At 36.1% G+C, this 27,422-nt stretch overlaps 1 protein-coding gene across 5 annotated transcripts in view; it reads left to right on the forward strand.

Annotated features, from left to right (window-relative positions):
• Positions 1–4,791: 4,791 nt before the first annotated feature.
• Positions 4,792–27,422, forward strand: part of LOC136043803 (girdin-like) — a 161,902-nt gene continuing 139,271 nt past the window's right edge. For all 5 annotated transcript variants that reach the window (XR_010621735.1, XR_010621737.1, XM_065728725.1 and 2 more), the window contains exon 1: positions 4,792–4,898. The gene's annotated coding sequence lies outside the window, so the exon portion shown is untranslated. The remainder of the gene's footprint in view (positions 4,899–27,422) is intronic.

Consider the following 27,422-nt stretch of genomic DNA (forward strand, 5'->3'; position numbering starts at 1 on the left):
ACCAAACAGCGTTAAGACATTCTGTGGCAAATTTAGGCATAAAAAATGCCTGTAATAATCCTATGTACATTATAGCAATTAAAAGACGCACTGATCTAGCCACTGGATAAGATTACTGAAAATTTTCAAATAATAAAAGAATTCCTACCCCCCAAGTGCTTAACAAATACCTACAACCTCAGAGTGGAATCATGTAAGAGTAAAGTGACATATCGAACACTGTTAAGTATCTTGCATCACAAATATAGGCATAAAAATATGCATAATAATTCTGAGGACATTATTACCCTTTTAAGCCATACTGATCTAACAACTGGACAACATTAACAATGGAAACTTTTCAAATTTTACAGATATTCTCAGCACCCCAGTGGTTGATTTGATACTCATTTGTAAAGTTCTTAATGTCAGTATGATTGGCCTGAAGGTATTTTAAAAGTAAATTCCAGAAATTAGTTCTGTCTTTTTGACGGCAAGCATCTGTTTGATGTCCTTTTCACATAAAAATGCCTTCTAAGGGTTTTGTATCAATTAAATGTTTTTTGCAGGGTTATGAATTTTTAAAATTGTAAATCTGTATTCATTATTGATTCTGAAAAAAATACTTTATTCAAGACAGCACGCAAAAACATACCATCGAGTAAAACCCAATGTGAAGAATTTCAAACTAGGGCAAAGAACATACAATCAGTTCAGTTTCAAAAACATAAAAAGCGCCTCCGTGTGAACCTCATACCATACTTTATCTTTTGAATACTGGTTGGGATTTTAGGATTCAACATGTCATGTTTTCTTTCTCGGCTATAAAAATTGCCGCATATTCCCAGTATGCTCTTAAAATGTTACTTTATTATAAGCAATCAGAACTAAAGAGAATTATTGTTAAGTGCAAACCCAGAAAGAGTGACCAGGGAAAGTAAACGTGACCGGAGCTGTGAAGGATCGGACAACAAGTTTTTTAACAAGAGACGAAAACGAAAAAAAAATATGTAAGAATCAAAAGAAAAATCAACAAGGAAGTAATAAGAAGTCAGTGAATGAAAAATACAAAATAAAGCCTATATTCTTGCAAGGCCACCACCGACCCTTCGAAGCTCAAAGAAAAAAAAAGCAAGTTTTAAAGTGCTCCAGAGGTAAAAATAATTTGAGAAAAGCATATTCTCCATCATCCACAAGGTTTCTTCATCACACTCGTCATCATCCATAGAAGCTATCTAAGAGTTTTATTATGGTATTTAACCAAGGTTCTGGGCAAGATCCTTCTCAGCTACTTAGAAAAACGTTCTGGTGTTCATAACTTGCCCTCCTCCACGAAGTTCAGCTTGAAGACCAAACTTATCCAGATATTTACGGTACAGCTTGTATTCCTACCGATAAGCAAAGACGATGATTTCTGTAGAAGAGTAATGAAATTTTGTCGTAGGCTACTACCACCCAGATTCACTGCTCTCTCTTTGACTTCCGTGAATATTTATGTATATCCATTTGGTTTGTCAAATCTTTTCCATAAAAAAATGAATTTTTATTCATTGTCAAAACCGGCAAATTCAGCTAATAGTTCATGCAGCATTTTCTTTTTAGGAATATCTCGTAACTCAAAAACCAATGGATCCAAGAACACAAAAGAAAAATTGCATTTTTTTACGAAGAAAATAAATTCAAGAAGAGAGTCACTTGCTAGACCTAGGAGTCACGCTTTGGTGGTTAAAAAGCTCTTATAAAACATAGTTAAACATTTAGATTACCAACTCAAATTAGTATTGTTAAACACTATACCATCATGAAATACAAGGGTGTCACAGTAAAGTAAGAAAGATAGACATTTCCTCACGGCTGTCACAATACCTACGCGAAACTTCGTTTGTAAAGTATTATTATTTTTGTGAAAACTATTTAAGCCGCCTAATATGTCTAATAATTTGGCTTTCATGAAATTTGCCATGAAATCTTTGAAATTGGTCAATAGTTTAATTGGTTTTAGATAAAACACTGATAATGTGAAATTTAAAGTAAACTTTAACCAACAAAACAAAGTTAAATTTTTAAATGACTAAGTAATAACATTAAAAAGAATTAGATTACTAACATAACATAAAGTAAGCTTTTTTCTTTTATCAAATACTTCTACGGAAAAGCTAAGCAACACCTTGACTTCATTTTACGTTTTACAGGGGGTATAGTTATTGTTTAGTTTATATTGCACAAATGCAATAAGTATTCTTTTCATTTATTCAGTTCAGCCGGAAACCTTATTAATCTCTTTTAAAACCATCTAAAAATCATTATATCACCATTATCCGTCCCCACCACATGCAATTGACTTAGTATTACAAAGTTGAAGACCAATCACGTTATGTCGATGATTTGTTCTTAGCGTTTGACTTGTGACTTTCTATGTTGATAGTAAATCAAGAGGTAGTAAATCGTATGATTTTTTGTGGTAGATTCAAATGTGATAATAATGGATATTGAATGAACTAACTCTGAGCTTTCAATCAGTTTACTAATTTATTCTAATGCTCTTTGCCATTATTGAAACTACATTATCTTTAAATGATTTTGATTAGTCCATTAGTCAATTCCCATTTTCAGATCACCGCATAAATCTGATATTTCTATCTCTACAAAGGAAACAACAAACCTTGTTTCTGTCGTCAAAATATGACAGAGTATCGACACGATGTCAACATTTCCCCTATCGAAAGACCAGCATATCGAAAAAGAATCGAACGGCAAAAGCCTTTGTTACAGACAAGAAGTACATGATGAGGATGTCTATGTGCTATACAAAAATGCTGCGCCAATTTATCAGCCGCGGGTCGCACCAGCGTGGAGAAAAGTTTTGGTGGTGTGCTGCCGATACCATCCTTACGGCGGAGTGCCGCTGGTCTGTCGAGATTTATTCATATATTTTTGCAGTAATTTGTTTATTTCAGTCTGCTGAGTTAGGTAACCTTTTAAGTAACTATATAAAAGTCTATCGATGTTGATTTCTAACTAGAAAATGCAAATTATAGACAGGGTAGGCAGTGGCGTATTTAGGTTTGGGGGGTCCTCGGCCCCCCAAATATTTCAAAAGATTTCCTTGAAGAGTTTATTGTAGCAGTGAAACGGCTCTCGCTTGTACCAGTCCTCTTAATTTTTTGCAGCATAGTTTGATAATTTATTTGAAGTAGCTCACGACAATAAAAATTATCGCCTTCATAGATCTATATTTGCTTTTCACCTGTTAAGATTATTTATTTTTAAGATCTATCTCAAATTATGAACCATTATTTGTCATGTCCTCGATCATTCCCTCGCTGTGTTCTAGTTTCCAGCGTGTTTGCTTGCGATTTTTTTTCTTGAATTTTAATCTTTGGTCAAAGGATTAATGGTCCCCATGTTTCAGATGACTCAGTTTGCTACGAAGCATCAAAATATTTGAATATTTGAATTAAAATCGAATAGCTATGGGCATCAAACCATGGCCAATTGTAGAAAAAACCAAGATAGATAGTTTGATTGAGTGAGAGACATATCTGGTATTAGCCACTTTACTAGGATTGTATAAAAATGATGTTAGTTCATTTGTTAATAAATAAGTTTATTTATTATCCGTCCTTGCGTCATTTCTAGGGCAGAAGAATTAAGGTAGATAGTCATAGAGCCAAAATAGCCATAAAATCTATAGTTTTCCAAGTGTTTGGATAAATACCTGGGGTAAATGGCGGAAGTTAATATGCCTCTCTTGTTGAGCCAATACTTGTTTGTTATCTTTTAGAAAGCCTAGAGTCTCAGGCAGGATTACCAAGATTTTAAAATTTACATAGGACCATTACATTTCGTGAAATGAGAGGTAAACAAGGCATATCTCCTATGGTCTATTACATATTATTTTTTCCGTACAATCTTTCTTCCTGCATTTCAAATGCATCGCAGCTTCCATTGTTCAACTTTTGTCCTAGATAAGACATCCAGGCTTTGTCTAATTTAAATAATATAAGGTATTTGTAAGACGTTGTTTGTTATTTTGCATCCTCTCCCCCCCCAATGAACTGAGCTTCTTCTGTTTTCTGCTACACACTAAGAACACAAGCTGCCACACTACTGTAACACTCAGTGGGAAAAGTATGACACTGTGATCTTATCGAGTACAAGGATGGATATATTGACAGAACAAACACAGAGAGAAAAGAACACTACCGTTTTCTGAATAGCAAGAGATTAAAAAGTTTGAGCAAAGACTTTTGACCCTACAGATTTTTGAGCACGAGTTCTTATGTAGTGTTTTCCTCAAATTGACGTGTGTCATTATGTAGTACATGTTTTTGAAATTCAAAAGGGCTTTAACAGGCTTGTTTGTTTACTATGCATCCCTCAGGGCATTTTGAAAAGATTTGAAACTCCTTCCTAATAAGAAAATAGGTGTCTGTCGGTGGTGCGCTGCTGGTTTCCATAGAAGTCAGCTATTTGTCCCCAAAAAGAATACAGGCACAAAGATCAGGTATCTGGGTGCCTTTAGGTTGCTCATAGTGACGTTTGTGCATGCTTGAAGCCTGAAAAACTAAAGATAGACGAGATCAAGCACCAAATTAATTGGTATCATAAAGTTGTTTCAGGCGGATATTTGATTATATGCCATCCTTCATCCATAAAACATGGCCTGGCTGTCTTAACCCTTCTTTTAATGCGGTCCTAAATAGTGGAATTGAAGCACTTTTTTCAAACAGTTTGCTGCTTGATTTATGGTCGCCTGTAATACAGATATTTCATTAATGAGATTCTTGACGAGAAAGTTTTGTGATAACGCTGTTTTAAAGATTAAAGGAAGAAACAGACTAAAAACTGCGTTGAAATTGGCGGTTTAAACTCTGATGGTCTGACGGTCATGGTCAACAGTAGGATAGTTAAATAAGGTTGGAAAAGCACTAATTGTGTGTAATTAAATCCTAATGAGAGACTAGCACCATAGGTCAAAACCAGCTTTAGAACTCAACCAGTTAGTGTTTATAAGTTAGGCTTGTTTGTTCTCATCTCTGCCTAAAGTGGTAGGCTAATAGGGGTTATTAGTGTCTGCAAAGAAAGATATTTGCTGATAAACTAAATTTGGTAAAGTTAGATTTTCTATTTTATGTTCTTTCCAATGCCCCCCTGATGGTCCTAGATATAGTGCTAGTCTAAATAATATAATTTATTGTTGTTTTATACCTAGTGATGTGTTGTATCTCTTCATTAACAGGTAGCTCTCTTCTTGAAATGTTAAATGGTAAATGTATCACAGTTCATACAATTGACTTACCTATTAAATGAACATACCACTTGATGCCCTTTTTTATGCTCTTTACAAATATGATTGCCTAATTGCTTCTATTGCAAATTCAAGCACTTTTTAACCTAACTATAAATAATTTTGGCACTGAGAAAATATAGTATTATTATGTCAAAAACAACCAAGAAAACTACACTAGGAAAATAGCCTATAGTAGGCTATTATTTTGTTAAAAACAATTGATAACTCATACTTTAATTGAAAATTCATTATTCTTAAGAGCTCAAACTGTGCTTAAATTTAAATTTGCAATAGAAGCAATTATTATCAAACAGTTCATGGTAACAAACTGTAGTAAGGAGCGACCTGACTCAATAGTAAACGGAACTCTAGAAAACAGAATTTTGATGCTAAAATATACATTAAAAGAATCAGATTTTCATGCAGATTTTAAATATATAAGTTTCATCAAATTTAGTCTTTGTCATCAAAAGTTACGAGCCTGAAAAAAATTGCCTTATTTTAGAAAATAGGGGAAAACACCCCCTAAAAGTCACAAAATCTTAACAAAAATCACACCATTGCATCTCCTATCTACAAAAATTAACTTTTCTACAAAAGTTAAAAAAACTAGTTTTTTAACTGAGAGTAAGGAGCAATATTAAAACTTAAAACAAACAGAAATTACTCCGTATATGAAATGGGTTGTCCCCTCTGCAATCCCTTGCTCTTTATGCTAAAGCTTTCAATTGTTTTAAAAAGCAGAATTGTGGCAAAGAGTCAAACTTCAGCATAAAGAGCAAGGGATTGCAGAGGGGACAACCCATTTCATATACGGAGTAATTTCTGTTCATTTTAAGTTTTAATATTGCTCCTTACTTTCAGTTAAAAAAACTAGTTTTTTTTTATGTAATATTTTTTAGAGAGCATAATAAAAGGCATTGAGTAGTATGTTCACTTTATTGGTTAGTTAATTGTATTAACTTTGATACATTTACCTATGAAATATTATTCATGTGATTTTGAATTGAGCTGAATTAAATAAACATAGCATAGCCTGTTATTACATTACATTGCATTGTCCAGCAAAATAAGGAAAAGAAAATCCTGTAGATTTGCTGGTTAGTGATGATGAGGAGTCATTGACTCAATTGCAACCCACTCTGTCCTCCATGGCTTAATGGACCAACTCTTGTTGACAGTAATCTTAAAGAAAGGCTATCAACAAAGAGAGCAATTAAAGTAGTATCAGGAAGATTGTTCCAATGGGTAATCACTATTAGAGAAGTAATGGTTGCAGACTCTGGTATCTGCCCTCTTCCAGAACAACTTCTTAATATGCCCCCTTGTCCTAGAGGATTCATCAAATGGAAATAGATTTTGACAGAAGGAGTCAACATTAAGAGCTTATAAGTCATTTTTACATCCCCTCTTCAATGCCTGTACCCAAGTGCTGGGAGCTTCTGTTTATTCAATCAAGACAGGTAGCCAAAATTCTTGCAACCACCTACAACTTTTGATGTCTGTCTTTGGACATTTTCTATTTTTGCTGATCACCCTTGTTCAGGGGTGTTGCAACACACATTCTAGCAATGGTTGCACAAGATCCTTGTACAGTTTGGTCATAACTTTGGATGGTCTGCTATATACAGTATGCTTGATTATGCCATGGCCTGAGATGCTTTGGCACTGCTGTTTGAGCAGGATTTTAAATTTTAGTTCCCCATCAGCAATAATTCCCAAATATCTCCCCTTGGCCAAAAAAAAATCAATCAATTGCCTTGGACTATCCCCTCCTATCATATGGTTCTGCCACCTATGCTCTTTCTCCCAAAGTGTATTGACTTGCAATTCTGAATGTTAAATTCAAGTTTCCACTCACAGGCTCATAGTGAAATCTAATTCAGGTCTTCTTTTATGGAAGCTTTTGTAACTGACTACTGTGCTGAGCCAATGAGCTTTAAATGATCAGTATAAAGGCTTATCTTATGTCTTACAGATTCTGGAGCATCATGAGTGAAAATGTTGAACAATGTTGGAACTAGGATTGTTCCCTGAGGCATATCACTGTCAACTTCTGAGAAGAATTCTTGCCCATTGTCTCCAAGTACCTTGGCTCTGCTTTCTTCCTAAAGGTTTTAAATTCAGCTGGTGATAACAGACTTTTATTAAATGCTTTGGCAAAATCTGATATGATCATGTCAACTGGAGTATTAAGATCTAGCAACTTAGTGATATAGTCATAAGCATCTATAAGATTTGTCTCAACTGAGTACCTAGATCTGAAGCCATGTTGGCTGTTTGTGAGTAGTTTGTTGTCAAATAAATGTTTTATAATTGTGGTATTCACAATTCCTTCGAGAATTTTACTAACTGTTGTGGTAATACTAATAGGTTGGTAATTAGTGACATTATTCCTAGGTCCACCTTTGTGGATAGGCATAATATTTGCATTTTGCCAATCTTGAGGAACTACTTTATGCAGAAATTGGAAGTAAGATGTTCAGATAACCAATTTATTTAGACCCAAGTGCTTACAAAATAAGCAAATAATAATAGCAAATAAACATAAGCAAATAATAATAGTGCATGCACAAGCAAGTTATAAGCAATTATGATATAAGCATAAATATATCTAGTAACTAAATAAAATGCTGCATAGAATAACTGCTACATGTTCTTTCTTTTGGAAAATTTATAGATCTGTTTTGGTGTTACAAATCAATTCTTGGGGGTTTGATGACTAGTCCTCCCAAGCAAGTTCTGAAATTCATAGTGGCAGGGGTAGAAGCTGTTGAAACACCATTTTTTTTTACTGTATACAGTACCATTATCTGTAGTCGTATCATCCATGTTGTCACTTGGCTTGTCTATATTTGATTGATAGGGATTTTCCACACGTTTTGAGAGATTGACTTTGTTATGTTGGATAACTGAATCATTTTCTTTCTTTACAAGATATGATATAGGTGAACTGCTAACATCAACAACTCTACCCTTAGTCCACCTAGTATCAGGAGTCTTTTGAATGCTTACTTCTGCACCTTAATTGAGATAGGGTTTTTGCTGTACAATTGTAATACAATTTTTGTCAATCTTGTTCAATTGCTCATTTTTGTTCAAAATTCTTATGGCTGATGGTTTTCTTTTGTAACTGATTTAAGGTTGCAGGGAGTATTGACTGCAGCTGCCAGCTCATTAATAATTCAGCAAGTGCAGCAAACCCATCAATGGGAGCATTTCTGTATTCCAATGTAAAGGTTGTGTTTTCCTAGTTTTGGTTTTGTTGTAATCTGTTTACAGGCTTGTACACATTTCTCAACAAGTCCATTGGATTTGGGATAATATAGGCCAGAGGTTTTTTCCTGGATTGCCAACTGATTTGTAAAGTTTTTAGATTTGGAGGCACTGAATTGAGGACCATTGTTGGTGGTTAGTACTGAGGGAATTCAATGGCTTGTGAACTGTCCCTTGAGCTTAGTGATTGTGGCTGCAGATGTCATGGAATGTAATCTATCTACCTTGAAATATCTACTATAGTAATATACCACCACAAGGAATTCCTGTCGTTCCCATTGAAAAATATCAGATGCTAAATGTTCCCAAGGTAATGATGGGATTTCTGAGCAGATTGTAGCCTTGTTTTGATTGCAATTCACTATTTTTCATCAAACTTCACAGTTTTGTACCAATGTTTTGATGTCTTTATTCATTCCAGGCCAAAAGACTTCATTCTTGCTCTTTGCTTAGTATTATATAGACCAAAGTGGGATGAATAAAGTTTATACAGGGTGTCTTGTTTGAGTTTTTTCAGGGATAATAATTCATTCATCTTTGGGAATAATTCCTTCAGTGGTCAAAAGCTCACTTCTAACATTCCAAAAGGGTAAGATTGATGTATGGCATTGTTTCCTTTCTAGTGGCCATCCTTCAGAGATGGCTGCTTTTAGCTGTTTGAGTGTAGGATCTATTGAGGTTTCATATTTGATTTATCATAGTCTTTATGGTGTTGCTGAGATGGTTTGAATAATCAAGTGTACATGTACTTCTATATCTTTGTGTAGTTTTTGGTTTATATCTGGTTGGTGTAATCTTGATAGGTATTGGCAATGGGAATGTCTTTGTCCTGTCTATAATGGATTCTTAGATTGTATGGCTGAATGTATATCATGAAGTGTTGGATTCTTGGAGGTGCTTTGTGTAAAGGCTTTGTTGGAATGTTTTCAAGTGGTTGGTGATTGGTGATGACATCTATACTCCAGCCATATATGTAATGGTGAAAATGTTTGACTCCAAACACAATTGCAAACAGTTCTTTCTTGAGTTGTGAATAATTTTGTATCCAATTTGAGACCTCAAAGCATACCCAAATATATTTCCCACCAGACGATATTCTTGCCCCTAGTCTATTTTTAGAGGTGTCAACTTCCAACTTAATTATATCATTGGTTTTATTGAAGTACTCAAGGTTTGATATCATAGTCTGTTTAATTTCTTTCAATTTTGTCTCATGGTGTTGTTCCCAAACAAACATTTCATTTTTAGTAGGTGTCTCAAACGACAAATTTTTGTGGCAAGATTGGGTATACATCTAAGGAAGGAAGGAAGTTTAGTATTCCAAGCAGGGTTTTTAATTCTTCTTTGGTTGAGGGTGAGGGCATTTCAGTAATAGCTCGTATTTTTGGGGGCTCAGATTGTATCCCAGTGTTGCTGATTATGTGTCAAAAATAGAATACAGAATTAACTGCAAAACCAAATTTGTTATTGCTACAATGTATTACTTTTTGTCTAGCTCTAGCTAATAGTAGTTCTAGTCTCTCACAGTGATCTTCAGGTGTATTGACATAGATAAGGACATCATCTACTAATATTTTTACTCCTTCTAGACCCTTAAAAATCTCTTCCACTTTTTTCTGGAACTCATTCTGAGAGGATATGAGACCAAAAGAATATCTTTTTCATCTATATTGTCCATAGATGGTACTAATGTTGTAAGATATACACAGTCATACATTTCTGTCTTTTTTTTTTCAATTATTACCATTGAATTTACCGATTTTTTGGTTGATTAACCTTCTGTATGATAGCATGCTGTTCTAGTCTTTCTAGTTTTTCTGAGAGATTCGCTATTACATCATCAAAAGTAGGTATGGGGTGATGAGGTCTTTGTATTGCTTTATTTAGGTCAACTTATCTATGCACAGTCATACATTTCTGTCTTTTTTTTCAACCATTACCATTGAATTTACCTGTCTTGTTGGTTGGTTAACCTTCTGTATGATAGCATGGTGTTCTAGTCTTTCTAGTTCTTCTGAGAGAGTGGCTATTACATCATTAAAATTAGATATTGGGTAGTGAGGTCTTCGTATTGCTTTATTTAAGTGACTGGATCTATACACAGTCATATGTTTCTGTATTTTTTTTTTCAACCATTACCATTGAATTTACCCATTTTGTTGGTTGATTAACCTTCTGTATGATAGCATGCTGTTCTAGTCTTTCTAGTTCTTCTGAGAGATTGGCTATTGCATCATTGAAAGTAGGTATGGGGTAGCAAGGTCTTTGTATTGCTTTAAGTCAACTGGATCTATACACAGTCTTACATTTCTCTCTTTTTTTCAAACTTTACCATTGAATTTACCCATTTTGTCAGTTGATTAACCTTCTGTAGGATGCCAAGCTGTTATAGTCTTTCCAGTTCTTCTTTTAGTTTATATCACATAGAAATTGGGACTTTTCTTACTATGTGTACTGTTGGTATACCCCCATCTTTAAGGAATATTTCACAGGTACCTTCCACCTGTCCAATCCCATTGAACAAATCTTCATATTTGTTTAGTAGCTTTTCAACTGTATTTTTTCTATGTTCAGAATCATTTTGACTAGGTTTATTTCTTTTGAGGTCTGCACCCCTAGAATGGGTATGTAATTATCTTCTATTACATAAAATTTGCTGTGGAGCAAGAATTTTATCTCTGTTCCCTTCTTTGGTTATTTCATATAATAAGTTTTCTTCCTTGCTTGTGGGAGTTTGTGCTTTAGTGATTGCATTCATTGTTTTATTACGACAAACTTAAGCAAAGTGATGGGACTTTTTGTACTTTGCACATGTTTGACCTTTTGCTGGGCATATATTCATATGACCTTTTGCAACAATTTTGTCCACAGTTGAAGCAGTTGCTGTTCGTATTCATTTGTTTACAGAATCGGTTTTCTGATGAGTGGGCTTCACTTGTTTTGAAATTTTTTCTTGTGATTGCATTTATTTCTTGTTTAATTTGTATTTGGTTTTTGTCAGATTTTTCTTCAAATGTCTTCAGTTGGGCTTGGGTCTTTTCATTTATTTTACACATATTTACAGTCTTTTCTAGTGTTAAGGAATCTCTTTCAGCAAGAAGTTTTTCACATATTTTGGAGTTCAAAATACCACACATAATTTTGTCTCTGATCATTTCTTAGCTTTCTCTGTATTCACTTGGATTTGCTAATAGTTTCAGATCTGAAATATAGCTATCTAATGTCTTTCCCTCTTCCTGATTTCTGTTTTGGAATATCTTGCAAAAACAATTTATTCTTTTTTGGTGCACAATGGTCTCTTAATTTTTCAGACTTGACTCTACTTTGTCCTTCTTGTTTTCTTGAAATTCTAGGATGCTATAAATGTCTCTACCCTTTTCACCAATCCATTTTAGAATGTAAGCACACTGTATTTTTTTTTTCAGCTAGTGGGCCAATAAGCACCAGTCTTGTACGTGAAGACAAATATCTTCAAACTTTGTCCATTCAACTTCAAGATTTCCAGTCTCTCCTTGAAGCCATTGTTTATTGGCATTTGGAATATTATGAACAAAATGGCTATCTCATAATTTTGATTAGTTGTGCTTGGGGAAATCAGGTTGTCAGGGAGGGGAGGGAGCTAGGAGGGGAGAGATGCCCCTCATCAATTTTGGCTCTTAAAAGGAACTAGAATTATACATTTCCAATCAAATGAGCTTCCTCCAAAGTTCAGCTTATATGCCCCTGAGGCATAACTTTAAACCTCTGCCCCCAGACTCTGGCGGGTTTTGTCAACCCCAAAGGCCTTGCTATGTGATCTTTGAACTGCTTTTGAATACATTGCTGTCTTAAAATTTTAGTAATATGGGACATAAAAAAATACAAATTCCTCAATATTACAGCCTAATAGCTATACTAGCTATAATATATGATTATCAGTTATTAATCATATTTTAGAACAAAATTGCAGTGTCTTGCATATTTTCAATAAAAATATCTGTTTTGCATTCACTTTCCCGTTGAAGACTTAAAAGCCATTAAATCCCTTCATCCTACAACATTAAATGACAAAATACGTTTAAGTGTTTTAGCTTTTTTAACTAATAAATAAAAACTATTAAAACTTTAAGGAATATATATCAGTATATATGTACTAAACTGACAATCCACAACCATTTTTTTCAGTAAAGTGCAAATTATGTTCTTGTCTTGATCAGATATGGGAGTTGTCAAAGACATAATTTCCAGACCTTGCAACTACGCTGAACAAAATAGATATCTCAAAATTTTGATTAGATGTGTTTCGGGAATCGACAGATGTGGGGGGGGGAGGGCTCGCTGCCCTCCAATCACTTTTGACTAATAAAAAGGACACTAGGTCTTTCGATTTCCAATCAAATGAGCCTCTTTCGAAATTTCTATGACAACAAATGGCCATATCGAAATTTCCATCAGATGTATTTTGGGAAAATACAAGATGTGGATGGGTATCCACCCTTTGATCACTCTCCATCTTAGAAAGGACACTAGAACTTCTGGTTACCAATCCAATGTGTCCCCTCCAAAGTTTATACGAAAACCCTTTCTATATAAACCTTGCATGGCCCTAGGGCATAACTTACAACCCTTGCCCTGAGGGCTGTGGGGGCTGGAGTTGTCATCCTCAAAGAAATAATTTCTGGACCTTTCAATTACGTTGAACAAAATGGCTATCTCAAACATTTGATTGGATATATTTAGGGAGTGGTGAGCATGGGAGGGGGGTCAGTTTCCCTCCAATCACTCTCGACCATTAAAAAGGGCACTAACTCTTTCAATTTCCAATCAAATAAGATATTTTGAAATTTCTATGTCAACAAATAGTCATCTTAAAATTTCTATCACATGCATTTCGGGAAAATATGAGGTGTGGGTGACCATCCACCCTCCAATCACTCTTAGTCTTAAAAAAGGCACTAGAACTTCTGATTACCAATACAATGAGCCCTCTTCGAAGTTTATAGAACCACCCTTTCTATACATACCTTATGTGCCCCAAGGGAATAACTTACAACCCTTGCCCTGAGGGCTTTGAGGGTTTGTCATCCTCAAAGACACAATTTCCAACTTTTCAATTATGTTGAACAAAATGGCTATCTCAAAATTTTGATTGGATGTGTTTGGGGAAATGGTGGGAGAAAGGGTTAGTTGCCCTCCAATCACATTTAAGTATAAAAAAGGGCACTAGCCCTTTTAATTTTCAATCAAATGAGCTATTTTGAAGTTTCTACAACAATAAAGGGCCATCTCAAAGTTTCAATCAGATGGATTTCGGGAAATTACGAGGTGTGGGGTATCCAGCCTCGGATCACCCTGAATCCTAAAAGGGCATTACAACTTCTCATTATCTATCCAATGAGCCCCCTCAAAAGTTTAGACGATTACCTTTTATATATATAACTTATGTGCCCCAGGGCATAACTTACAACCCTTGCCCTGAGGGTTCTGGGGGGGGGGGTAGTTGTAATCCTCAAAGACATAATTTGTGATAACTTGTAATTTATTACCCTTGCCCCGAGGGCTGTAGAGGGGGTGTCATCCTCAGATACATAATTTCCGGATTTCTCAACTACGTTGAACAAAATGGCAATCAAAATTTTTATTGGGTGTGTTTGGGAAAATGGTGGGTGTTGAAGGGGGATTAGTTTCCCTCAATCAATTTCCCCTTTTAATTTTTAATTGAATGAGTTTTTTTTTTTGAAGTTTCTGCAACAACAAATGGCCATTTAAGAATTTCTCTCAGATGCATTTCGGGAAAGTACAAGGTGAGTGTGTTTGCGGGGGGGTATCCACCTTCTGATTGCCCTGAATCTTAAAAAGGGCACTAGAACTTCTTATAACCAATCCAGTGAGCCCCCTCCATAGTTTACATGATCACCTTTTATATGTATACCTTCTATGCCCCCAGGGCATAACTTACAACCCTTGCCTCGAGGGCTCTGAGGGGGGGGGGTGTCATCCTAAAAGACATAATTTTGTGATCTTTCATTGACATTGAACAAAATGATTATCTCAAAATTTTGTTTGGATGTGTTTAGGAAAATGGGGGGCATGGGAGGGGGATTAGTTGTCCTCCAGTCACTTTCGACTGTTAAAAAGGGCACTAGTCCTTTCAATTTCCAATCAAATGAGCCTTTTTCGAAGTTTCTGCGACAACAAATGGCCATCCATACCTTTCAACTACGTTGAACAAAATGGTTTTCTCAAATTTTGATTGGATATGATTGGGGAAACGGCGTGGATGGGGGGTTAGGTGCCCTCCAATCACTTTCGAGTATTAAAAGGGCACTAGCCGTTTCAATTTCCAATCAAATGAGCTCTTTTCGAAGTTTCTAGGTCAACAAATGGCCATCTCAAAATTTCTATCACCTGCAATTCGGGAAAATACGAGGTGTGTGTGGGGGGGGGGGGAGGGGGCTTCTACCCTCCAATCACTGAATCATAAAAAGGGTACTGAAACATCTGATTAGCAATCCAATGAACCCCCCTCTGAAGTTTATAAGATACCCTTCCTATATAAACCTTATATGCCCCCAGAGCATAACTTACAACCCTTGCCCTGAGGGCTGTAGGGGGGGGGGTTGTCATCCTCAAATGCATAATTTCTGAACCTTTCAATTTCGTTGAACAAAATGGCTATCCCAAGATTTTGATTGGATGTGTTTGGGTTAATGGTGGGTGTGGAAAGGACACTAGTTGCACTAATCAATTTCCCCTTTCAATTTTAATCAAATGAGCTTTTCGAAGTCTCTACGACAACGAATGGCCATCTCAAAATTTCTATCAGACACATTTCGGGAAAATACGGGGTGTATATGTGTGTGTGCGGGGGCGGGGGTATCCACCCTCTGCTCACCCTGAATCTTAAAAAGGGCACTAGATCTTCGGATAACCAATCCAATGGGCCCCCTCCGAAGTTTATACGATCTCTTTTCTGGGTGTAAACCTTACCCTGAGGTCTGCAGGGGGGTGGGGGGTCATCCTCAGTGACATAATTTCCCGACCTTTCAACTATGTTGAACAAAATGTCTATCTCAACATTTTGATTGGACGTGTTTGGGGAAATGGTGAGGGGTTAGTTGCCCTCCAATCACTTTCGACTATTAAAAAGGGCACTAGCCCTTTCAATTTTCAATTGAGTGAACCTTTTTTGACGTTTCTACGACAACTCCTCCTATACAAAGTGCCCTGGTCTAAACAAAAAAAATTGCCCACATTGCTCTTTATTTAGGCAGCGCTATTGCGCTGCCTATGATGGGCTTGATGTTGGCCTGCTTCCAGTCACATGGAAGCACTTTCGAAGTGAGTGACACCTCAAACATCACTGCTATTGGTTTAACAATTTTGTTCAGCTGCTTCTTTTAATCGTCTGGGTCATAGGTTATCTGGCCCAACAGCTTTGTTTGCATCCAACCTTTTAAGCCTTTTCAGAACATTCCATATACTTATAGTTGTCATGTACATTGGTTCTTGGTTTGGTTGCTCTGGTAAAGTGTGTGGAGGGTTAGCTATGGGCTGAGTGGAGAAATTTGTACCAAAGCTAGAGTTGAGCAAATCTGCTTTTTCTTTAGCCTCTGAGGCTCTTGTGTCATCCTCTTTCCTGACGTCTGGGATGTTACATCAAGAGGGATTAGCTGCTGAGACATGGCACCCGAACCTTTTTGTATTCTGCTTTGCATCAGCTACAATTGCCTCCTTGAGATTTTCTATTATATTTGGAGTCAAATTTCTTTAAACCTGTTTCTGCGTTTCTTGAGCCTGTCATATTGTTAATTGCATTTGGACTTTACATATTCTGGTCCATGCTCTTTTCTTCTTCCTTCTAGCCCTTTTGACTTCTTTGAGTAGGAAGAGGAGTGTTTTTGGCAGGGGCGACCAATATACCCAGGTATGTTTCTTTTCTGCAGCTAGGACTACTGTCTTAAATACCTCCCAGCTTTTTACTATGTCACCACTGTTAACCGCATTCTGCCATTTTACCTTTGACAGATCCTGCTGTATCAGTTCAAAATCTGTAAAGAATTTTTTTACTTTATTTTCTTTCTTGATATTTCACCTGTATCTCAGTCAAGATACAAATATGGTCACTGCTTTTAATTGTAGGGTGATAGGAAGTAGAAAGGATTTGTTCAAGGTCATTTGTCACAACTAAGTTTAGTGACGAGGGTTGTTGCTGGTGGTTGAATCGTGTTGGCTGGGCGATAATCTTTGTCAGTAGGTTGTCAGTGAGGGATTTAGTAGTGACACTGGAGAAGCTATTTTCAGGGGGGTATTCTATACCTTCAACTCACTTAACAACAGGCATATTGAAATCTCTAAACAAAAAGATTGTTTAAATTCTGAAAACTAGCCTAGGACACTTTAAAACAATCATAAATACTTACTTATCTCAACCCTCAAGGCACATTACTTGACTTTACTGCTTCTGCATCCCCAAATCGATCAATATAAGTTACAGCCGACTTTATATATTCAGTAAATTTAAAGTGGCTGACCACATCTAAAGATGCATGATAATAAAATAAACGGTACTTGTGTATTATTCAGAACACACTCAATAAGGAAGCTAGGTTCTTTCGTGAAACAAACTACGATGCAGGTACATTCTAATCAAATATTTTATATATAAAGCTGGTTAGGTTAGGTATTTGATATAAAGCTAATGAAATAAAACAAAATATAATACTTAATTAGGAGAATTGTATAATTACCTAAATCTAACGCATTTGTCTGCCAAGCTGACTATATATGAATGGCATTCTACTGTCAGGAAACCACATATACACGCAAATTTGAAGCAAACTTTTTTCAAAACTTTTTTTGAAGCATGGCCTATTGTTACCCTCCCAAAAATGTTCCTCCTCGTAAGAGTATGAAGTCAGGTTGTGTCCATTGACGCGCTGTTTTGTTGTGGGCAGCAACCTCTTATCCTGGACAAATATAATTGCCTCTTTTTCAGTCTTTGGCAAATCCAAGTTTAAGTTCACAAATAATTTATTAAACAAAATTACTATTAATCACATACTACCTTCGACTGCAGGAAAGCCCAAATGGGCCTGTAAAGGCAGTCAAAGTGACTTCTTACTTCAAATCAACTTCATCTATACTACTTTAAAAAAAAAGAGAAAAAAGAACACTGAAAGAAAAAAAAACAAACAAACAAAACAACACATGATGTCGTCTCAAAACTTCCAATCACTATAACAAACACTTTTTTTTTCAACGCTGGTCTGTCAAGAAGTGTTTCTTCTGGCGTGCCTTGAATTCGGATAGCCTTACCGCACTTTGAATCCCCCCAGGAATTCAAAGTGGAATTCAAATCCGAAATGTTCATTTCAAAATCCATGTACAGACACTATCTTCTATCACTACGTGTAGCAAACTAAATTGAGTTTTGTCTTTGTGGCTGTGAAACCGGATTTTCTCAGCGAAATTCTTGAGTGTGTTTTGAATAATGAACAAGTACCAAATATTTAATTAAAATATAGCTGCATCGTAGTTTGTTTCACGAAAGAACCTAACTTCTCTTATTGGTTGTGTTCTGAATAATACACAAGTACCAAATAAACTAGTATCATTATGTTCCCTATCATGGTTGCCTGTCCAAGAATGCACTCCCCCCTGATGATCCCATTTCTAGTCCTAATAATATGTTTCTTTATTGTCATGTCTACTTTATTAACTGGTTTTCTTGCATTCTTCAGATCATGAAGTCATCCTGCCAAGAGATCTAAAATTCAATTGTTGGATTAAAATATTACTTGAAATGACTTTTAAATGTGATTAACATTGGAAGGAAACATAATAGTCAGATAATAGAATCATTCTGCATATTACGAAACAAGAGTTTTCCTATTTTAGTGTTTTCTTTTAGTTATATCCTAGGGCTATATCTTGGACGATTTTTAGGGAGCTGTATATTGTCAGAAGAACAACCTTGATATCTAAAAAAAGCAAAAAATAAAGAATCTAATTTTACTACATCTGTTTTATTAAAAGTTTCATAGTTAAATGTATCTGACAGATACACATATTCCTATAATGCTGCAGGATAGTAAATAGTTATAATACCCTTATTTATCTGCATCTTTTGATTGTTAACAGAGTAGCAGAAGGGCTGAATTTGGCTGTTACAGCATTTAGGGATAACCTACTTTTGTTTTGCCCGAGATAAGTGGTCAAAAGCCTAATATTTGGTTAAATGCCATCCTTCATTTATAAAATATGGCCTAGGCATCTTAACCCTTCTTTCAATGTGGTCCTAAATAGTGGAATTGAATCACTTTTTTCAAACAGTTTGCTGCTTGATTTATGGTCTGTCAAACAAGTACCCAAAACAATCTTCAGACAATTTTTGATTTACCAGATTGTTAATATGCAAAAAAAAAAAAAAAATCTAAAAAAATAATAAAAAGTTTTTTTTATCAAAATCTTAGGAGTGGCAGAATATAGAATAGAAAAATACTCCCCTCGCCTCTTCAATTATTGGCACTATTACTGTTTGCCCTTGGATACTAAATGACTTTGAAGTAAAATATTTTGAAAATATTTTGAAGTAATTTTTCTCAAATTTTTTATAAGAAATTGAAAAAAAAAAAGTAATACGTAGACGAAAGAAATCAGTTTTATTTGCTAAAAATAACAAGTTCCATTGGTATTGAAATTACCCATCCATTGAGTATATACCCTTCAAGAATTATTTTTGCTACTTTATTATTAAATACATAATACATATATATTTCTAAAGTGAAGCCAACATGTGGGTGTGGGTACACATACAAAGGACTCACCCAGCTGACTTGCTAGTCAGAATCATTTACGTGCCTCTGGTTCAAGTGCTAACATGACGAAAGTAAAACAGTTTAAAATAGGGATGAAACCTTTTTATTGACAGTGAACAGATATAAAATTTAACTGGATATTTCGAACACATGTGCAGTGTTCATCATCAGCAGTAAAACTAAAATTTTAGTTTTACTGCTGATGATGAACACTGTACATGTGTTCGAAATATCCAGTTAAATTTTATATCTGTTCACTGTCAATAAAAAGGTTTCATCCCTATTTTGAACTGTTTTACTTTCGTCATGGAAAGGCAGTGTAGTCTTCGAAGTTATCTAAGTGCTAACATTTAACAATCTGGTAAATTTACCGGTGTTTTGATTAGCCCACTAGGCTGAAGGATGAACAGACCACTCAGTGCATTTTTTATGCTCTTCAAAAATGTACTATAATTATAATTTAAGCTTTTAAAGCAACACTTTGTTTCTTAGACTATTATCTCCTTTTAGAAAATGTTACCAGAAATTTCAAAAACTACTTCAAACAATGGTAAACACTCGCTTCTTTACTTAACTTTACCCCCCCCCCCCTAATGGGTAAATATACAACCCTCTATATATGTCCATATTATATTTTTCAATAGTGGAGCTCCTCTCTTCCTGGTAAATGGCTAATGTTGACCGTAAAATAACAAAGAACGAAAGAGTTGCATTGTTATAAAATATAGCATGAATATAAATAATGAGCTGTATATTTATCTATCAGAGGGGCAAAGGTAGAAATGAAATAAGTAGCCTAAGTTTTTATGATGATTTAAGTAATTTTCAGAATGTCTAGTAACCATTTTCAGCTAGCTAATAATAAGAAAGAAGGTATCAAACAGTTTGTGGTAATGAACTGTAAGTAAGGAGTGGCCCGGCTCAATAGTAAACGAAACTCTAAAAAACTGAATTTTGATACCAATAGATATATTAAAAAAATCAGATTTTTATATTGATTTTAAATACTTAAGTTCCATCAAGTTTAGTCATACATATCAAAAGTTACGAGCCTGAGAAAATTTGCCTTATTTTCAAAAAAGGGGGAGACACCCCCTATAAGTCATAGAATGTTAACGAAAATCACACCATAAGATTCAGCGTATCAGAGACCCCTGCTTTAGAGGTTTCAAGCTTCTATCTGCAAAAATGCGGAATTTTGTATTTTTTTTCCAGAAGAAAGATCATGGATGCGTGTTGATTTGTTTTTTTCTGTTAGTTTGTTTATTTTTTTCCTAGGTGTGATCGTATCGACCCAGTGGTGCTAGAATATCGAGAGAGGGTTCGATTGAACGGAAATTAAAAGTTCTAGTGCCCTTTTTAAGTGACCAAAAAATTGGAGGGCTACTAGGCCCCCTTCCACGCTCTTTTTACCCGAAGTCACCGGATCAAATTTTTGAGCTAGCCATTTTGTTAAGCATAGTCGAAATATCTAATAACTATGTCTTTGAGGACGACTTAATCCCCCACAGTCCCCAGGGGAAGGGTTGAAAGTTATGAACTTCGCCCATTCTTTACACTTAGTATTGGTTATTGGTAAGTATACAGACGTTTTCAGGGGGATTTTTTGGTGGGGAGGGGAGTTGGTGGGATTCGGTTACGTGTTAGGATCTTGTCATGGTTGGAGGAATTTTTCATGGGGGAAGAAAATTTTGATGAAGGGGACGCTGGATTTCCAGTATCAGAAATTAAATAAAAAAAAGAAGTTTTTTTCAACTGAAAGTAAGGAGTAACATTAAAAACTTAAAACGAACAGAACTTATTACGTATATGAAGGGGTTCATCTCCTCGTCAACTCCTCGCTCTTTACGCTAAAATATTTTTAGTAATTTCAAAAGAGCTATTTATTCTAATTAAATGGCCTTTGGGATTCAGGGGGCCATTCTTCAAGAATTGGAACAAAATTCGAACTTTAGCGTAAAGAACGAGGTATTGACGAGGGGGGTGAATCCCCTCATATTACGTATATGAGGAAGTTCGCCCCCTTGTCAATACCTCGCTCTTTATGCTACAGTTCAAATTTTGTTAAATTATGGCCGATATAAGCAATAATTTGTTTGTGTTATTTTCCGGTCGATATTTTTAATGATTTTTATGTAATAAGATATTGTATGTCTTCTGCTTGTGGTTGTTGCTGAATAAAAAAAACAGTAGTTTTTTTCCAACTAAAAGTAAGGAATAACATTAAAACCTAAAACGAATATAAATTATTACGTATATCTTTTAAAGATCTTTTCTTTCATTCACTTCAGTCATTTGCGAATTGCTCAACAACCTAGGTCAGTATAAGGTTGATATTAGTTAAAAAAAAGCAAAATTAATGTCAAAATGTCGTTTTAATTATTCATGTACGGTGAGCCAAATTCAAAACCTGCATTGAATCAAAAACATTCTGAAATTAAATAAAAAAAACAAGTTTTTTTTAACTGAAAATAAGGAGCGACATTAAAGCTTAAGATGAATAGAAATTGTTCCGTATATGAAAGGGGCTGTCCTCTCCTCAACGCCCCGATCTTTACGCTAAATTTTTTATTGTTTTTTTTTTTGTGAGAGAAAGTCAAACTTTAACGTAGAGACACATGGTTACAGAGCTGATTTGAAATGAAATCAACTTAATTGACCCCTAAAAAAATGTTGATGCCTTGTATCACCAGTTTACATCAGTTTTCATGCCCTCAGATACTCTCCCTTCTCAACCCTGCCACACTACCTAATTAACACTCAAGTGTCTCCAAAAATAGTGGATAAGGCTGAGCTTGAATCTCGGCTTAAAAAGCTTGATTCAAATAAGTGTGTTGGACCACATGTCATTCATTCACGTTAAAGGAAGCTCACACCCAATTAGTAATAAAATTCCCAAGGCTCTTCCAAAAGTCTGTTGACACCAAAGTCATACTAATGGACAGGAACGTTGCCCATATTTCACCAATACACAAGGGAGGAGACAAGAGCAAAGCTTCCAACCAATCAGTCAATCAGTATGACCTCTGCTGTTGAGAAAATCCAAGAAGGTATTGTAAATGCTGCCATTCTCAAACATTTGATCACAAATCACCTTCTGTCAAAACAACAACATGAATTCCGACCAGGTAGATCAGCCAAAGGGAATCTGACTAACTCATACAATCACATAACTGAGCTCCTTGACCATATGGTTCTACTAGGCTTTTTTAAAGCCTTTGATAAAATCTGTCATCAAAGGCTCCAGTTGAAACTGAAGGTAAGAGAAATTGAATAGGATTTAGTTGACAGGATAATATCTTTCTTGAAGTGAATAAAGTAGCATACCAGAGTTTTTGGTGAAGGTGGTACAGCCTACTACTCTGAAATAGTAGAGGTCTTAAGTGAGGTGCCCCAAAGAACTGTTTTGGGGCTTGCACTCTTCAATATCTCAATAAGTGACGTTCCAAGAAACGTTACAAATAAACTTGGGCTGTATGCTGATCACTCGAAACTCATTGGTGCTGTTGACGCAAAGCAGGGTGTGGCCTCAATACAGTCACATCTAGACATCTTTGCAAATGAGCCAATATTAGACTCGAGCCTCTGAAGGCTCGAGTCTAATCTTGAAAATTGCAATGTTCTCCATTTTTGAGGAAATAATCCACAGCAACAATGCTCAATGTCGTCAAATGCTGATAAGAGAAAACCGATTTCCAAGAATACCTTAAACAGAGGTTTGGGGGTCATTGTAGACAAAGACCTTAAATTCAACTACCACACCCAAGCTGCAGTAGCAGAGGCTAACCAAACTTTTAATATCATCAAGCGCACAATCACCAGTAGATCCCCGGCAATAGTTACCAAACTCTTTAAGTGCTTGGTGAGATCAAGATTGGAGTTTTGAATGTGTATTACCACGCTTACAAATAAAACAGACCAGATGGCTCTCAAAGTTTCCAAAGGCAGGCGACAAAAGGCCTAAAAGACCTCAAAGATAAAGAGTATGCATTCCAACTGCAGAGCTTTAAGCTACCAACTCTAAAATACTGTTAACAAAGAGGTGACATGATAATGATCTACAAGCTGCTCCAGCCTGATGACAAAGACATGTTTGAGCCTGCCCGGTCGTCAAGTAACAGGCCATTCAGCAAAGAGTTCTGCAAGTGTGGCATGACAAGAAAAAGGAAATATTTCTTCTACATCCACATCATAAGCCTGTGGAACAGTCTAAGCGAGAGGACAATGGAATCATACAGCTTCAAATCAAATCTCCACAAGGACTCGGCAACTAAACCTTTGCTCGCACGATGAAATGCAGCAGATGTCCCACAACCCAATCATCACTGACTGGCGTAGGTCTACACTGGATTCGACAATATCGCTAGCAATTTCGATATAATGTAGTGCATATGCTCAATATTGCTACAAGACCTGGCCAGTAAAGCCAGAGGACCAGACTAGAAATGCCTTACAGCCATTTGTAGCATCAGATGGTCACAGAAAATCAGCATCCACAAGGTCAGGAAGGTATGTGGACAAATACTTACAACGTCCAGCATTATCAAGAAAAGACACCTCGCGTGGCTTGATCATATATTACAACACCCAGAGGAGACCCTAGCACACTTGGTCCTTAGTGCAGTGCCTCCCTCCTATTTGAAGAAAAAACTGGAAGGCCAGATCAAGTCGTGGTAGAACATCATGAAGAAAGACGTTGAACCACTAGGCAGTTGCTAGAAGTCATAACTTCCATTCATTTGACTGCAAATAGAGGACATATTACTTTGGCAAGACCCGGTCCAGCAGTTTCTTGGTGCCAAGTTGGGCTGAATAGCCTTTGCTTAGTCTTGAGTAAGTAAATTTATCTTGCATAGATAATATGACTTTTCAGGAACAAATGCGCCATGTGACGTTATTTCATCTGCCACTAAGAGTTTCAACACATAAATTTGTAATACTTTAAAATTGATTGACTATCTCAGAACTTTCAATTGATAGCAACTTGGTCCTCTTTAGGGCAAAATTGTAGTGTGATGCTGCGAAATAGCAGAAAAGCCACTTTCCACGAAATTGTAGTCTGATGCTGCAAAATAGCAGAAAAGCCCCTTTCCATGGCACGGCCTTTTTGGTCACTTAAAAGGACAGTTGAAATTTTAATGGTTCAAGTATTCTAGTGTTGCAGTTTAACCACCCTCCCCTACCCACACCCAACTGGTCAGATATATAGCCTACATTCTATATTCTCTACTATTCTCTGTATTCTCTACTAGGCTTATGTGTCAAGTCATATTTCTAGAACTTTTTGGGGTTAGTTTTTGAGCTTGCCGTGATGGTCTCCTCGTAATTATCTGTCAACTCTCTGGAAAAGGCTTGAACTTTATTTCTTGCAGTTTTGAGCTGTGGTCAGCTCTATGGGGGTTCTCGTTTAAGAGCTTTGACAGTTTCTTCTCCTTGTTCCTTGCAATTTTCATTTCTCTGGGCATAAAGGGGAGAGTTCTCGGTTTGCATCTCAACGTGGTAGAAGTGTTTCTATTGACAGTGCCCAACAACACATTTTCATGTTCTCTCTCATGTCTTCTGCCTCCATCACTTCGACAAATGACCAATCGCACTGTTTTTGAGAAGGGAAGAGGGAGTGCAAAATTGATATCTAAACCCTCTTGTTTCCTGGGAATATTTTTGTCCAGCCTATACGCCCTTTGTTTGTCTTACTTCTGGGGGGGGGGTAATAGTCCCCCCCCGCTATTGCAACAATCCTTTCCTATGTAGCATAAATGTTACGCTCACATTCCTACCAGCACATACGTGAAAAAGACAAGGAGGTGCATCATAAGCCTTGCCTGGAAGTTTCTGGGGCAAGGGGGTTGGCAAGTGCTGCCATGAGCTTTGGTTTAAGCAACTTTACATGGTTGTATGTCTCTTGCCCTGCTTATAATGGTTCTGTGTATGCAGAAATATGTGCACTATGTATTTTAAACATCAGAGAACCCTGTTGTACAGGTCTTAATGGCTTCAGCAATGTAGAAGGTCGAAAGTCCCTGTGGTTTCCACCCTTATGAAAAATAATACCCCTCTTCGTCCACCCGAAATGCTGCAGTAAACATATTATTAAGAACCTATTCAACAAAACTGCTGTCCATCAAAAACTTTCACTAAATATTTAAGTTATTTGAAAATTTTAAATTACAATTTAACGTTCTATTTGTAAGGCAGAAAAACTGAAATAGCAAGACGCTACCAATCAACTTACAATTATTGATATATTCGATTTAACAACAAGAAATTGAGGGTTTATGGGAAAATTTTCACTATATATTTAAGATTTTTCAAAATTTTAAATTACAATTTAACATTCTATTTTTAAAGAAGAAAAACTGAAAGAGCAAGACGCTACCAATCAACTTACAATTATTGATATATACAATTTAACAGCAAGAAGTTGGGGGTCTATGGGACCAGTAGCCCACGTCAAATTTTGGTTAGACTTGGAAATGATTTGGAAAACAATAAGAAATGAAATAAAATAATACAACAAGCTTTACCCACTTAAAGTAAGAAGCAAAATTAAAACTTAAAACGAACAGAAATAATTCCTTAAATTAGGAGGACTGCCTCAACCCCTCAATCTTTATGCCAAAGTTTGACCTTTGTCCCGATTCTATAAAAATAACTATTGGAACACAAGGGTCATTAAATTGGAATAAGGATTTTTTTTAAAGCACTCAAAAACTTTGTGTAATGAATGGGGGTTTGAGGAGGGGGTAGTCCCGTCATATACGGAATAACGGAATAATTTTTCTCCTTAAGTACAGTTCGTAAAACTTATTTTTATTTATTTGATCCGTTTGTCAAAGTCCAATACAGTACTGGATCATTTACTAGGCTATAATTTCCTTGGGGGTGCTATACAGTCCTGGGCCATGTAGAAAAGTTTTTTTTTTTTTGTTGGTTGATTTTTCAAACTATCTATATTTGGCACTGGGATCCAACCATTCATTTGGAATAACGACACAAAATAATGGAGCACCCATGATATCGGCAGGCCTCTATATGTAGCCTAGGGCTATATCTGGTTCTATTAGAGGTAGGGTGACACAATTAATAAAAGTCCTATAAGTAACTTTAATCAACATTTTTATCTAGGACACTCAAATCATCTGCATAATCTACATCTAGAAGGTTTGTTTCTATCTGATTTCTGTTCTACAAGTTACCTTAACCAACATTTTTATTAGGACACTCAAATCATCTGTTGAATTTGAGTCTAGAAAAGTTTTTTTTTTTCATAGTTCAACATTCGATAGCTTTAAAGTATTCCATTTGATACCTCGTTTTTCCACAGTCAATTCTGCGTTCTTGTGCCCAAATTTTAAACAATCTATTGCAATTTGTGATAATAGAACTCTACATAACTCCTGATTATACGCTAAAAGAACTGCTAACCTCTCTTCCTAAGGTGCAGGAATGCTATTTTCATACATAGAAATAATCACCTTAGCATACCATACAAGAATGGGGTTATCATTGAAGCTTTCATTTCAGTTGAATCAAATAAAAAAGTAAGTAAGTAAGTAAGATGGCACTAGACCCTTAAGGTCCAAACCGGCGGTGCTGATCTCCGTTTCATGGCCCTTCAGCCAGGAAGTGCAATGGGGGGTTGGAGGCCAACCATCCTATGCTTTCACACACCCTTTCTGCTTATTTTCCCCAGATTTCTCCAGGTACCCATTTAGAGCTGGGTCGACTCTGGCTGAGCTTACAGAGTCACGCCACTGACCCCCGTGCCAAACTAAATAACTGGTCACAACTGGGATTGAACCCGTGCCCCTTGGACAAGGAATCCCCACGCCAGCGCGCCAACCACTCAGCCAGGACGGCATAGTTGAATCAAATGCCTCCTCATTATCTATAAAACTCAGTAATTAAAAGATTCGGTAATTGAAACACTTCTCAATTATCAATCTAGCTTTCAAATTTTCTGAATAAATCCTCTCCCCTTCCAAAAACTCCACGACTCTTCTCTCAGTAATAAATGCCATTATGCTAGGTAATTCGTTCCTATCAAGAACAATCGAAGCCTCTTTTTACGAGTA

Source organism: Artemia franciscana, chromosome 1 (assembly GCF_032884065.1).
Source record: "Artemia franciscana chromosome 1, ASM3288406v1, whole genome shotgun sequence".
Lineage (NCBI taxonomy): Eukaryota > Metazoa > Arthropoda > Branchiopoda > Anostraca > Artemiidae > Artemia > Artemia franciscana.